Genomic DNA, 12,758 nt, shown 5'->3' on the forward strand with positions numbered 1-12,758 from the left:
CAAGAGCCAACTGGCACTTGACAGTGAGACCTCCCAGACGCCTCCTTCCTTTCGGCTGAAGAGGAGCCGTCTAAGAAGCCAGTCTTAAATGTTTGTGTTTATTTTTCTCGCAGATCTAAACTCTGCTTTTTGTCCTCTAGTTTTATCAGCGTTTCTCACTTTTGTCTTGTGTTTCTTTTTGCCAACAGAGGTAATGGTGAGGAAGCGTCCACATGAATCTTGCCTTGACTTCCCAATACCACCTTAATCTGGCATTGCAATAGCTTCCAAATTCCTTTGCTTCATTTTTATTCCGTGCTACTTCTTCCATAGGTAGCGGTTTCTATTACAGCCATAAATCAGTCATTTGCAGGTGGTCTTGCACCTTTTTCTTCATCATAAAATACCTTACACTAACAAGGTTAACATCATCCACTTGCTATTTTCACTGGGTGTATATATTTTAGCTCTGAGTCATAAGACAATAATATAGCCAGCAAAAGACACATTCCCTATAGCAGATGACAAAGAAGATTTTCAATGCAGATTTCATTGGGTTGAGCCAGCCCACTGCAGATACTAGTAATCCCCTTTGGTAGACTATTTGAAGCCTATTTCTATGATTTTGAACCTGGAAAAAAATGGTAGAGTTAATCATTTTCTACCATTGAATTTTCCAAAAGAGGACACTGGGACTTGAACGTAAAATTTCCTGCCTGATGCTCACAGCAAGAAAATGTCAGAGGCGGGGAAGGAAGGCAGATTTCTCCATTAAAAAAAAAAAAATATATATATATATATATATATATATATTTGGCTGCATTGGGTCTTGTTTGCAGCACATGGGATCTCTAGTTGTAACACACAGGCTTAATTGCCCCACAGCAAGTGGGATCTTAGTTCCCAGACCAGGGATGGAAATTGCATCCCCTGCATTGGAAGGCAGATTCTTGACCACTGGACCACCAGGGAAGTCCTCTCTCCATTTATAAACAAGTTGTTTCTGAGAAAACCAAAATGTTGTTCAGCAAAAATGTGTTATGAATGCTTTGCATTTAACAGGACTTCAATAAATATCATTTTACTGAGTACATGTTTCATGATAAACGTTTAAAAAAAATCACTGCTGATAAATCACTAAATGGAGAAGAGAAAAACCTTTTGCAGAAAAATTCCAAGTAATTTATATAGAAATTCTGTCCCCAAAGAGGTGAAGCATAACTTTCTATTGCTTGAGTATGGGCTGCTCAAAAGTGACTTCCCTCCAAAGAGGACAACGGGGAAAGGCAGAGGGGAAACTAACAAATATGACCTCATTCAGGATATCAAGGTCAACATTGACCACAGTGATAAGTCATGTTGGTAGCAGGTACCTCGGATTTGATCTCATGAGAAGGATACTTTCCTGTCTGTGCACTTCCTTCCCAAAAAACAACCCCCCATCTAACCATGAGAAAAACATTAGATAAATCCCAATTGAAATCCCTTCTACAAAGCACCACACTAATACTTCTCCAAACTCTCTCAGACTAGGAAAATCTGAGAAACTGTCACAGCCAAGAAGAGTCTAAGAGGCATGATGAATCATCGCCATGTGTTCTTCAGATAGAGTCCTAGGACAGAACAAAGGCATTAGGTAGGGAGCTCCCTGGTGGTCTAGTGGTTTGGATTTGGTGCCTTTGCTGCCAGGGTCTGGGTTCCATCCCCTAGCATCACATCACCACCACCTCAACAGAATTAACATTGTTTGGTCTTGCCTCTGCCCTCTATTGTCTCCCTGATCACGAGGAGTTGTATTTTTTCACGTGTTTATTTTTCTGTATTACCCTGTGAGCTGCTCTGGAAGGCGGGAGCTTGGTATCACCCATCTCCATCTCCCCTCCACTGCCATCTCTAGCTCCATCTTCATCTCTGTCACCTCCTGCAGAGCTGCTAAGGCCCAGTAAGTGCCTGTTGAATGGAATGGAACCAAACTGTAATTAATCCCAGGTCAGATGACATGTTTTTCTTATAGCCCCAGTTTTAGCAAATTTTAATGTTCTGAGGATGGACATCTGATGAGAAAAAGACTAAAGCCATTTAGCTCCTAGCTTGGGCTGAACAATGCTATTTAATACAAACCCCAAAATATCTACAAATAATGAGATTAATGACTTTATATATTTCATAAGGTAAATAGATGCAAAAGTCAGTCTTAATATTTTATAAATGACTAAATCTGTACCTACTACAAACATGCTTATGTGTAAATATAATAGAGTCTAGTTATTGCAAGAATTCATTCATTCATTCAACAGAGTATTTTTTTTAAATGTAATAAGAAAAGCATTGTCTAGGTCTGAGATACTGCAAGAATGCGTTAAGACCTGTCTGGTCTCTGGTCTAAAGAATTCACATTCAAGGATAGATGAATCCAAACATCTACCTGGTTATCACTCAAGTCAGATTGTGATCAGTAACAAATAAAGATGTGATCAAAATATACTTTGGAAACTCAGATTCTGGAGTAGGTCCTTTTTAAAATTTTGGTAATAATTGAAGATTCTTATCTGGTTTGATTTTTTTATTGAGGAGAACACTTAACATACAATCTACCCTCTTAACCAAGTTTTATATGTACAATACAATCTTGTTGACCAGAGGTACAATGTTCTTTAGAAGTTGTTCATCTTGCTTAACTGAAAAGTTCTGCCTATTGATTAGTAACTCCCCATTGCCCCCTCTCATCAGTCCCTGGTAACCACCATTCCATTGTTTGATTCTATAAATATGACTCTTTTAGTTAACTCATAGAAGTGAAATCATACAGTGTTTATCTTTCTGTGATTGGCCTATTTCATTTAGCAAATGTTCTCAAGATTTATTCATGTTGTCACATATTACAAAATTTTCTTTTTTAAGGCTGAATAAGATTCCATTGTACTTATAACACATTTTCTTTTTTAATATAAATTTATTTATTTTAATTGGAGGCTAATTACTTTACAATACTGTAGTGCTTTTGCCATACATTGACATAAATCTGCCACTGGTATACGTGTGTTCCCCATCCAGAACCCCCCTCCCACCTCCCTCCTCATCTCATCCCTCAGGGTCATCCCGGTGCACCAGCCCCAAGCACCCTGTCTCATGCATCGAACCTGGACTGGCGATCCATTTCACATATGATAATAAACATGTTTCAATGCCATTCTCCCAAATCATCCCACCCTCGCCCTCTCCCACAGAGTCCAAAAGACTGTTCTATACATCTGTGTCTCTTTTGCTGTCTCACATACAGGGTTATCATTACCATCTTTCTAAATTCCATGAATATGTGTTAGTATACTGTATTGGTGTTTTTCTTTCTGGCTTACTTCACTCTGTATAATAGACTCCAGTTTCATCCACCTCATTAGAACTGATTCAAATATTCTGTTAGCCATCATAAACATGATATCATCATAGTTCCTGTAACTTCTGAAAAGCTCCACTTTCTACTCCTCAAAAAATGACAGTAAAAGAAGATGTTAATATTTCTTAATTGCAATGAAAGTATTTTGACCTCACAGCTCTTATGCAGGGGTTTTTGGGGACCCCAGGGATCTTGAGAACCTACTTTGAGAACCCAAGGCACAGAGAGCATGGATGAATAGAACACAGACAGATAACATTTCAGAGGTGGACTCAGTGGGACTTGGGGACAGGTTGAATTTGTGGTGGGGTTGAGTAAGGTGGGTTTGGGAGCAAATGAAGGAGAGAAAAAAACCTAGGACTTTTATTTGGAATACTGCATCGAAGTTGAGTCTCCCCATCCCCTTCACATTTAACAATTAATAGGTAAACTACAATAAATAAAATTTTTTAATGCATACATGCTTACATAATACTTTAATTTTTAAAAGTTTTCTCTTGAGATTCTTAAGCAAGCTTGTGACATAGACCCATGAGAGTCTATGAATCTCTTCCTCCTACTGATGACATAGTACCAAGTACAGTAAAGACTAACAAGTAAGATGAATGAATGGGTGTTGACTAAACTAACTGAGTCTATTAAATAATTTTCTTAGTCCTCAGATGAAAAGCATAAAAGCGCAAATGTTCAATCTTAAACAATGACTCACTTTTTAAAAATTTATTGAAGTTATTTTCATAAGGGGACAGCCTTCAACGCTGCCAGTCCAAGAACAATAGTAATAAACCAACTTAAAGAAACACCCATCACTTAACCGTGCTTTTCTTTAAGTAGGGCATGTTCATATAATTAGCTTTAATTTAAAGCCCAATTAATGAAGTTTCAACATAGAACAACAGGATAAAAGTCAACTTTTTATTCCCCAAATTACTGAGTCAGTCTCTGATGATTCTGACTGAACCTGAACTCATGTTTTAAAATATAATTTTTTAAATTGAAGTACAGTTGATTTACAATGTGGCATTAGTTTCAAGTATACAGCAAAATGATTTGGTTATACATATATCCATATATGGGCTTCCCTGGTGGCTCAGATGGTGAAGAATCCACCTGCAATGCAGGTTCGATCCCTGGGTTGCGAAGATCCCCAGGAAGAGGCATGGCAACCCACTCCAGTATTCTTGCCTGGAGAACCCCGTGGACAGAGGAACCTGGCAGACTACAGTCCATGGGGTTGAAACGAGTCAGGCACGACTGAGCGACTAACCACAGCACAGCATATGCACGTATATATCTATATTTTATGTCTATTCTTTTTCCATTACAGTTTATCACAAATGTTGAACACAGTTCCCTGTGCTATTGCAATAAATTTAAAATAAAATTTTATACCAGAATTTTTATGAAGCCCATTTTCAGCTAATCCTCCCCATATTCAGTTCCCCACCCCTCTTTTAGCCTATTAGCCACAATAAGTGTGTTTGGTTTGGTATCGGACTCAGTCAGCCACTTTAATCCATTTCTTTCTGTCCTCCAACTGTAGTGTTCCAACAAACCCAGATACACTCCCAGCATCCCGTGCAATCCTGTGATGTGGTATAGTAATTAACATGTTTTTCAAATTCGGAAAATTTTTTGCTCAGAACGTGTAGAGCCATTATGAGACCTTAGGTCACATACACCTGAGTCCTCCTCCAGCTGTCCACGGACCCTGCCATGGACACGGACCCCCGTGTCCTGGGGGTCTCGTCACCCTGTGACCAGCTTGTTCGAAGCACGCTTCCGTGCCTTTCCTCATGCTGCTTCCTTCCTCTCGTTGGCTTTTCCCTCCCCCTTATTCCTTTCCTTCAAGGCACAGTTCAATTGCTCCTTCCTCTGGAAAGCCTTTTCCAGTCCTGCTGGCCTGGTCTAATCACTCACTTCCCCACAGTCCTTCTCTGGCAGTTTCACTGTCCTTTACCACATGACTCATTGGGCTGTGGGCTGCTTTTATCCATAACATCCTCTGTATAATCAGCTCTTCCAAACTGTTGTTTGGATGGCATTGGACACCCAGCAAGAATAAGAAGAGATAAACGCAAACCTCGTGACTCAGCACATGCGTGGGAGTTTCCCCAAGCCCCTAGTCTGTATTTGATCTCTTTCCTTGTCTATAAGAAAAAGCATTCACTGGGAGTCCCCTGTATGTTATTATAGACATATACATGTATCTTTGACTACAAGGCATGCAGGATTTTAGCTCCCTTCCCCGGGATCCAACCCATGTCCCCTGCAGTGGAAGCACACAGTCCTAACTTCTGGACTGCCAGGAAATTCTCATGTCATTATATGGTAAGAATTCTCATCATTAAATGATTAAATTTCCAATTTGCCTTCTCAGAGAGAAGATACGATACTTTTAACTGGAGGGAAAACAGATTAGATGAGATCCAGAACGAGGGGGCTAAACATTGCCCTCCAAATCCTGGTTTGGCATTGCTCTCACCCTCTGTCGAAACTGTCCTGTGCTTTGCTCTGTGAATGAACTTAGGAGGTCTATTACTGACCCCCAAGAACACAGCTCGTCTGATCTCATCGTGGAGCTTAAGTTACTCCCCTAATCTGAACTGCCGTTTCATCATTCCTTCACTTCTCCCTTCAAGATCAAGTTCATATGATTTTCCCTCCAAACTTCCTTGATTAGAATCAGAAAATGTTAACAATTCTACTTCTATTGCTCACACTCTTTTTTTTTTTTTTTTTTTTTGGCCACTCAGCACAGCAAGTAGGATCTTAGTTCCCCAGCAGGGATGAAATCTGAGCCCTTTGCAGTGGGAGCTGGGAGTCTTAACCACTGGACTAAAGTCCAAATTACTCACACTCTTTATTATTATTATTATTTATTTTTAAATTGAAGGATAACTGCTCTACAGAATTGTGTTGGTTTCTGCCAAGCATTAACATGAATAAGCCATAGGTATACATATGTCCCCGCCTTCATGAACCTCCCTCCCCATCCCACTCCTCTAGGTTGTTATAGAGCCCCTATAAATACAGAATTGTATAATTCTGACAGCAAATTCCCATTGGCTATTTTATATGTGATAATGTATGTTTCCATGTTACTCTCCGAGCTCACACTCTTGACTGACGAATGGGAGACTGAGTCCAATTATGTGACGTGACTCACCTAATAGTACACAACTGCCTTGGAATCGAAGTCTCTGGATTTATAATCCTCTTCACCATTCCCACCTCAATCATTTCTCACTTTGTTCTTTTCTCAGCAGCTCTATCTGGTAGAATTTCTTTTTATGTGGGATAAATACGTGCATTTTCTGCAAGCTGGTACAATTCTGGATTGTGGGGGTCAATGTGATGCAAGTTCTATCAGGCTCTATCAGACTCTAAGTATCAAACCTTGGGCAATTTCCTCATCAGTAAAGTAGAACTAAACGTGAGTGGGGCCCAATATGGTGTCAGGACATTGGAGCAGCCATCCAAAGATCAACACCTACCAGAACCTGCAGTGGAAATGAGGGCCAGTCCCTCATGATGGAGGTCCCAGAGGTGCAGACCATAACCCTGTGGTCCCCTTTTGGTTCTAAACAGTTCCTTAACTCTGAGACCCAGGGTAATGTCTACTAATGCAAAACCCCAGCTTGTTTTCAAGAAGGGAAGTGTTTATGCTGCCTCTGCATAAGTCATCAGGAAAAACAACAGATAACCTTCCAAGGATGTAGTCCAGAACATAAAAATAAAAAACTTTAGCTCTCTGCCAAAGTGACTTTGAAATATTCTTGAAGAGTCCAAAAGGCTAAAGCCTGACCTCATGGTCAAGGGTGTCAACCTCCCAACACAGCTCTTTTGGTTCTCTTACCCTGACCAAGGGCCACGCTTCCTTCTTGACCGGATATGACATCCTGTAACCCTCGCCTCTGGGTCCCCGTGTGTGGAATCCAACTTTTTATGATTTTCAAGCAGAGCTAAGCACAAATGGTGCTTACTGAACCCTGTGCTGCAGTATGTCATATGTCTACTTTTTTTAAAAAAAAGTTAATCCTTTTTATTAAAAAAGTAGAAAAAGAAACTTTAAGTGCTTCATGTTTTATGTGTTCAGGCTGGTTCAGAGAAGGAAGAGACAAAATGGCTGTCTCTTTGTTTAAATACCTTGCATACTCCAAATTGTACCATTAAGTGTGTATTTTATTTTGGCATTTAATGAAATAAATTATTTTTGTAAAGGCATTCCTTTTAGTTTTTAATAAAATGGTGTCAAATGTTGTTTTTAATTCCAGCTATTGGTCACTTCCCTAAAGAGTTACAAAAGCAGTTTAGGAGATGGTGGACAATTTGATCAGGGCTTACCAGGTGGTTCAGTGGTAAAGAATCTGCCTGCTTGTGAAGGAGACACAGGAGACATGGGTTCAATCCCTGGATGGGGAAGATCCCCTGGAGAAGGAAATGACAACCCACTCCAGTATGCTTGCCTGGAGAAATCTCATGGATAGAGGAGCCTGGTAGACAACAGTCCATGGGGTCACAAAGAATCAGACATGACTGAGCGACTAACACAATGAGGGACATTGGTATAATTATATATGCCTTTATCCTAGAGGAGGAAATGGCAACATAGTCCAGTATTCTTGCCTAAAGAAACGCTATGGACAGAGGAGCCTGGCCAGTTACAATCCATGGGGTCACAAAGACTGAGCATGCACATACATGCACTTATGATGCTGCTGCTGCTAAGTCGCTTCAGTCGTGTCCAACTCTGTGCGACCCCATAGACTGCAGCCCACCAGGCTCCCCTGTCCCTGGAATTCTCAAGGCAGGAACACTGGAGTGGGTTGCCATTTCCTTCTCCAATGTGTGAAAGTGAAGTCGCTCCATCGTGGCTGACCCTCAGGTACCCCATGGACTGCAGCCTTCCAGACTCCTCTGTCCATGGGATTTTCCAGGCAAGACTCCTGGAGTGGGGTGCCATTGCCTTCTCTGACATGCACTTATAGTTCACATGTAAGTTTATGTAATTCAGTTAAAGGATTTCATAAAAATTTTATAAAACTGATAGTTGATTGAATTCTAAATTTTTAAAAAATTTACAATGATCATAAAAAGCAATTAACTTACTAACCCACTTAGGCAGGTATGACAAAATCCAAAATGTTGTTTAGATTCACAGCAAGAACCAATGCTCCAAAGCAAAGAATTGAGGACCAAATGCAACTCTGATACCTGGCTCACACGGTGGATGTTTCATATACACTTAACAACTGAAGACTTTTCTTTGCCTAAATTAACTTGATTGAAAGTTATGCCCAATTCAAGAATGAAAGTGACTGAAAACTGAATGTTTTTTAAAAATATTTTTGAGACTTATGAAATTTTTTGGATCCCAGAACACACACTTAACATGTAAGGGTAACTATATTCCTCAGGTAATAGAAGAAAGGGAGTTTGGGCCACACTCTGATGTTCAGCTAGCCATTGCAGATTCCAATGTGATCCCAACTCCAGTTCCTGCCCAGAGGAAAGGATGGACCCCGTCTGGTCCCAGGAGAATCCTTTGTATGTCTAAGAGCACCTTGAGAACAGGGCTAACCATTATACAAAATCATTTTTGAAATCCACAAAAATGTATCACCTTTTTTTAAGAGAAAATTTCAGTTTTGTTTTTAATTTATTTTCATGTATTTATTTATTTGGCTGCACTAGGCCTTATTGCAGCATGGGGGATCCTTAGTTGTGGCATGTAAACTCTTCATTGTGGCATGTGGGTCTAGTTCCCTGACCCGGGAGTGAACTCTGGCTCCTTGCATTGGGAGCTTGGAGTCTTAGCCACTGGACCACCAGGGAAATCCCAAAAGTGTATCAACATTTTATAACTGAACTCTTTGAAATCTTAGTTGATAGATTAGATTAATAAAGTGAAACAAGGAAGAGAAAGAAAATGCTGACATGCTGGTCAATTATTCAAATAGAAACTATTTTTTATTCATAGGGTAAGTTGGAATTTCCCCTTTTTTCAGGAGAATTATTTTATAGCATGATCTTGATCCAAAATAATTGCATATAAATAGTTCTTTAGGATAGAAAAACAAATTATATCCTCACCCACTGTAGATTCAGAGTCATAATGCTAAAAAGCAAAGGAAAATCTATTATGTAATTTTCCATGAAGAATGCAAGCAAATAACAGAAATTTCATTTATTCCAAGGAAATGCCAACCCACTCCAGTATTCTTGCCTAGGAAATCCCATGAACAGAGGGGTCTGGCAGACTACAGTCCATGGAGTCACAAGAGGCAGACATGACTTAGTGACTAAACCACCACCACCACCACGAGTTCTAAAGATAAAACAAGCCATATTTTAAAATATGTAGTTATAACTTAAACATCTGAAGAGACTGTGTATGTTTGCAGGAGTCAATCCAGGAAAATATATCCTTTTTCCCAGTGAGGTTGCCATTATTTAAGCAATTTAGACAGCTTCTTTTAGAATTACCTCTGCAGACTACAGCATATTCTCCTAAAAGTTTTCAGTGATGATAAATCTTTGCCTTTGGAGGTTGGATTTGACCTTCAAAAACAAGCAACACCTATTTTCCGACAACCCTGAGGAAAACTGAATAACAGGCAATCACAGATGTGTGGTAATTTACAAGAACACTCAATGCAGAGGAGAAGTTAAAAGAAAGGTGCTCACTATACTCTTACCTTCTACATCCTGGCCCTGCTGTCTATCTCTGCATGTCTCCATGATATTTTTTTCTCAGCTGGATGTTAAAATCTGTTGAGTTTTCTGTATAGCCCTAAAATTCACATCTCAGGACATAAATCAAATCATAGTATATGCTAATATGATGCTCAGCAGAAATCTTTCCATGATACTAGCTTTGAGTTTGACTCCTTGAAGCCAATGTGCTAGTCAATTCCATCACCGTAAATCGTTATGGGACCAGGATATGTGCTAAAAGTATGGACCCAGGGTTGAAATCCCTGTTCCAATACTTGATATAAAGGCCAATTGCTTAACCTCTCTGGGCTTCCACTTCAGTCAGTCCAGTTGCTCAGTCGTGTCCAAATCTTTGCAACCCCATGGACTACAGCACTTGGACAGGCTTCCCTGTCCATCACCAGCTCCTGGAATTTGCTCAAACTCATGTCCATCGAATCAGTGATGGCATCCAACCATCTTATCCTCTGTTGTCCCCTTCTCCTCCTGCCTTTAATCTTTCCCAGCATCAGGGTCTTTTCAAATGAGTCAGTTCTTTGCATCTGGTGGCCAAAGTATTGGAGCTTCAGCTTCAGCATCAGTCCTTCCAATGAATATTCAGGACTGATTTCCTTTAAGATTGACTGGTTTGACCTCCTTGCGGTCCACTTAATCCTCTGTTAAATGGAGTTAATAATTGTACTTCCCTTATGTTGTTCTTCTACTGTGAAAGCCATAGCTTTTCTTGTGAAGATTAAGTGACTTAATTTCGCTCAAATGCATACAACAGTGCCTGCTGCAAAGTCAACACTAAATATTTGTTGTTGTTTAGCCGTTGGGTCCGACTCTTTTGCAACCCCATGGATTGTAGCCTGCCAGTCTCCTCTGTCCATGGGATTTCCCAAGCAAGAATACCAAAATGGGGTGCCATTTAAATATTAGTTATCATTATTTATGTGATGGCTGTACTAGGCAAAGGATGAGAAGCTAGCCTTCAAAAACAAAACAGAAAAACCAACCCTTTTTTGACTCAAACACTATATACTCTTAGTCCAAGTCAGAGGACCTTAAGAGGATCAGAAGTATATAGGGAATGACAGGCCTCTGAATATACAGGACACAGACAGCTGTTGAGAGGGAGGAACATTAGATGCCATGAAACTAGCTTGCAGTGTAATTTTCAATTCAGTTCAGTTGCTCAGTCGTGACCGACTCTTTGCAACCCCATGGACTGCAGCACACCAGGCTTCACTGTCCATCACCAACTCCCAGCGTTTACTCAACCTCATGTCCATTGAGTTGGTGATGCCATCCAACCATCTCATCCTCTGCCATCCCCTTCTCCTCCTGCTTTCAGTCTTTCCCAGCATCAGGGTCTTTTCAAATGAGTCAGCTCTTTGCTCAGGTGGCCAAAGCATTGAAGTTTCGGTTCAACATCAGTCCTTCCAATCAACATTCAGGACTGATTTCCTTTAGGATGGACTGGTTGGATCTCCTTGCAATCCAAGGGACTCTCAAGAGTCTTCTCCAACACCACAGTTCAAAAACATCAGTTCTTTGGAGCTCAAACTTTCTTTATAGTCCAACTCTCACATCCAGTTTTGACCACTGGAAAAACCATAACCCTGACTAGACAAGAGAAGACTCTACACATGGACGTCACCAGATGGTCAACACAGAAATCAGATTGATTATATTCTTTGCAGCCAAAGATGGAGAAGCTCTATACAGTCAGCAAAAACAAGACTGGGAGCTGACTGTGGCTCAGATCATGAACTCCTTATTACCAAATTCAGACTTAAATTTAAGAAAGTGGGAAAAACCACTAGACCATTCAGGTATGACCTCAATCAAATCCCTAACAATTATACAGTGGAAGTGAGAAACAGATTTAAGGAACTAGATCTGATAGACAGAGTGCCTGATGAACTATGGATGGAGGTTCATGACATTGTACAGGAGACAGGGATCAAGACCATCTCCAAGAAAAAGAAATGCAAAAAGACAAAAAAGCTGTCTGAGGAGGCCTTACAAATAGCTGTGAAAAGAAGAGAAGCAAAAAGCAAAGGAGAAAAGGAAGTATATACCCATTTGAATGCAGAGTTCCAAATAATAGCAAGGAGAGATAATTAAGCCTTCCTCAGTGATCAGTGCAAAGAAATAGAGGAAAACAATAGAATGGGAAAGACTAGAGATCTCTTTAAGAAAATTAGAGATACGAAGGGAACATTTCATGCAAAGATGGGCTCAATAACGGACAGAAATGGTATGGACCTAACAGAAGCAGAAGATATTAAGAAGAGGTTGCAAGAATACACAGAAGAACTGTACAAAAAAAGATCTTCATGACCCAGATAATCATAATGGTGTGATCACTCACCTAGAGCCAAATATCCTGGAATGTGAAGTCAAGAGGGCCTTAGGAAGCATCACTACAAACAAAGCTAGTGGAGGTGATGGAATTCCAGTTGAGCTATTTCAAATACTAAAAGATGATGATGTGAAAGTACTGCACTCAATATGCCAGCAAATTTGGAAAACCAGCAGTGGCCACAGGACTGGAAAAGGTCAGTTTTCATTCCAATCCCAAAGAAAGGCAATGCCAAGGAATGCTCAAAACTACTGCACAAGTGTAATTTTAGTAACCTCTAAAGATATGTCATTACCACCATTATCAGAAAGTGTG

The sequence above is a fragment of the Capricornis sumatraensis genome, chromosome 13 (genome assembly GCF_032405125.1).
Source record: "Capricornis sumatraensis isolate serow.1 chromosome 13, serow.2, whole genome shotgun sequence".
NCBI lineage: Eukaryota > Metazoa > Chordata > Mammalia > Artiodactyla > Bovidae > Capricornis > Capricornis sumatraensis.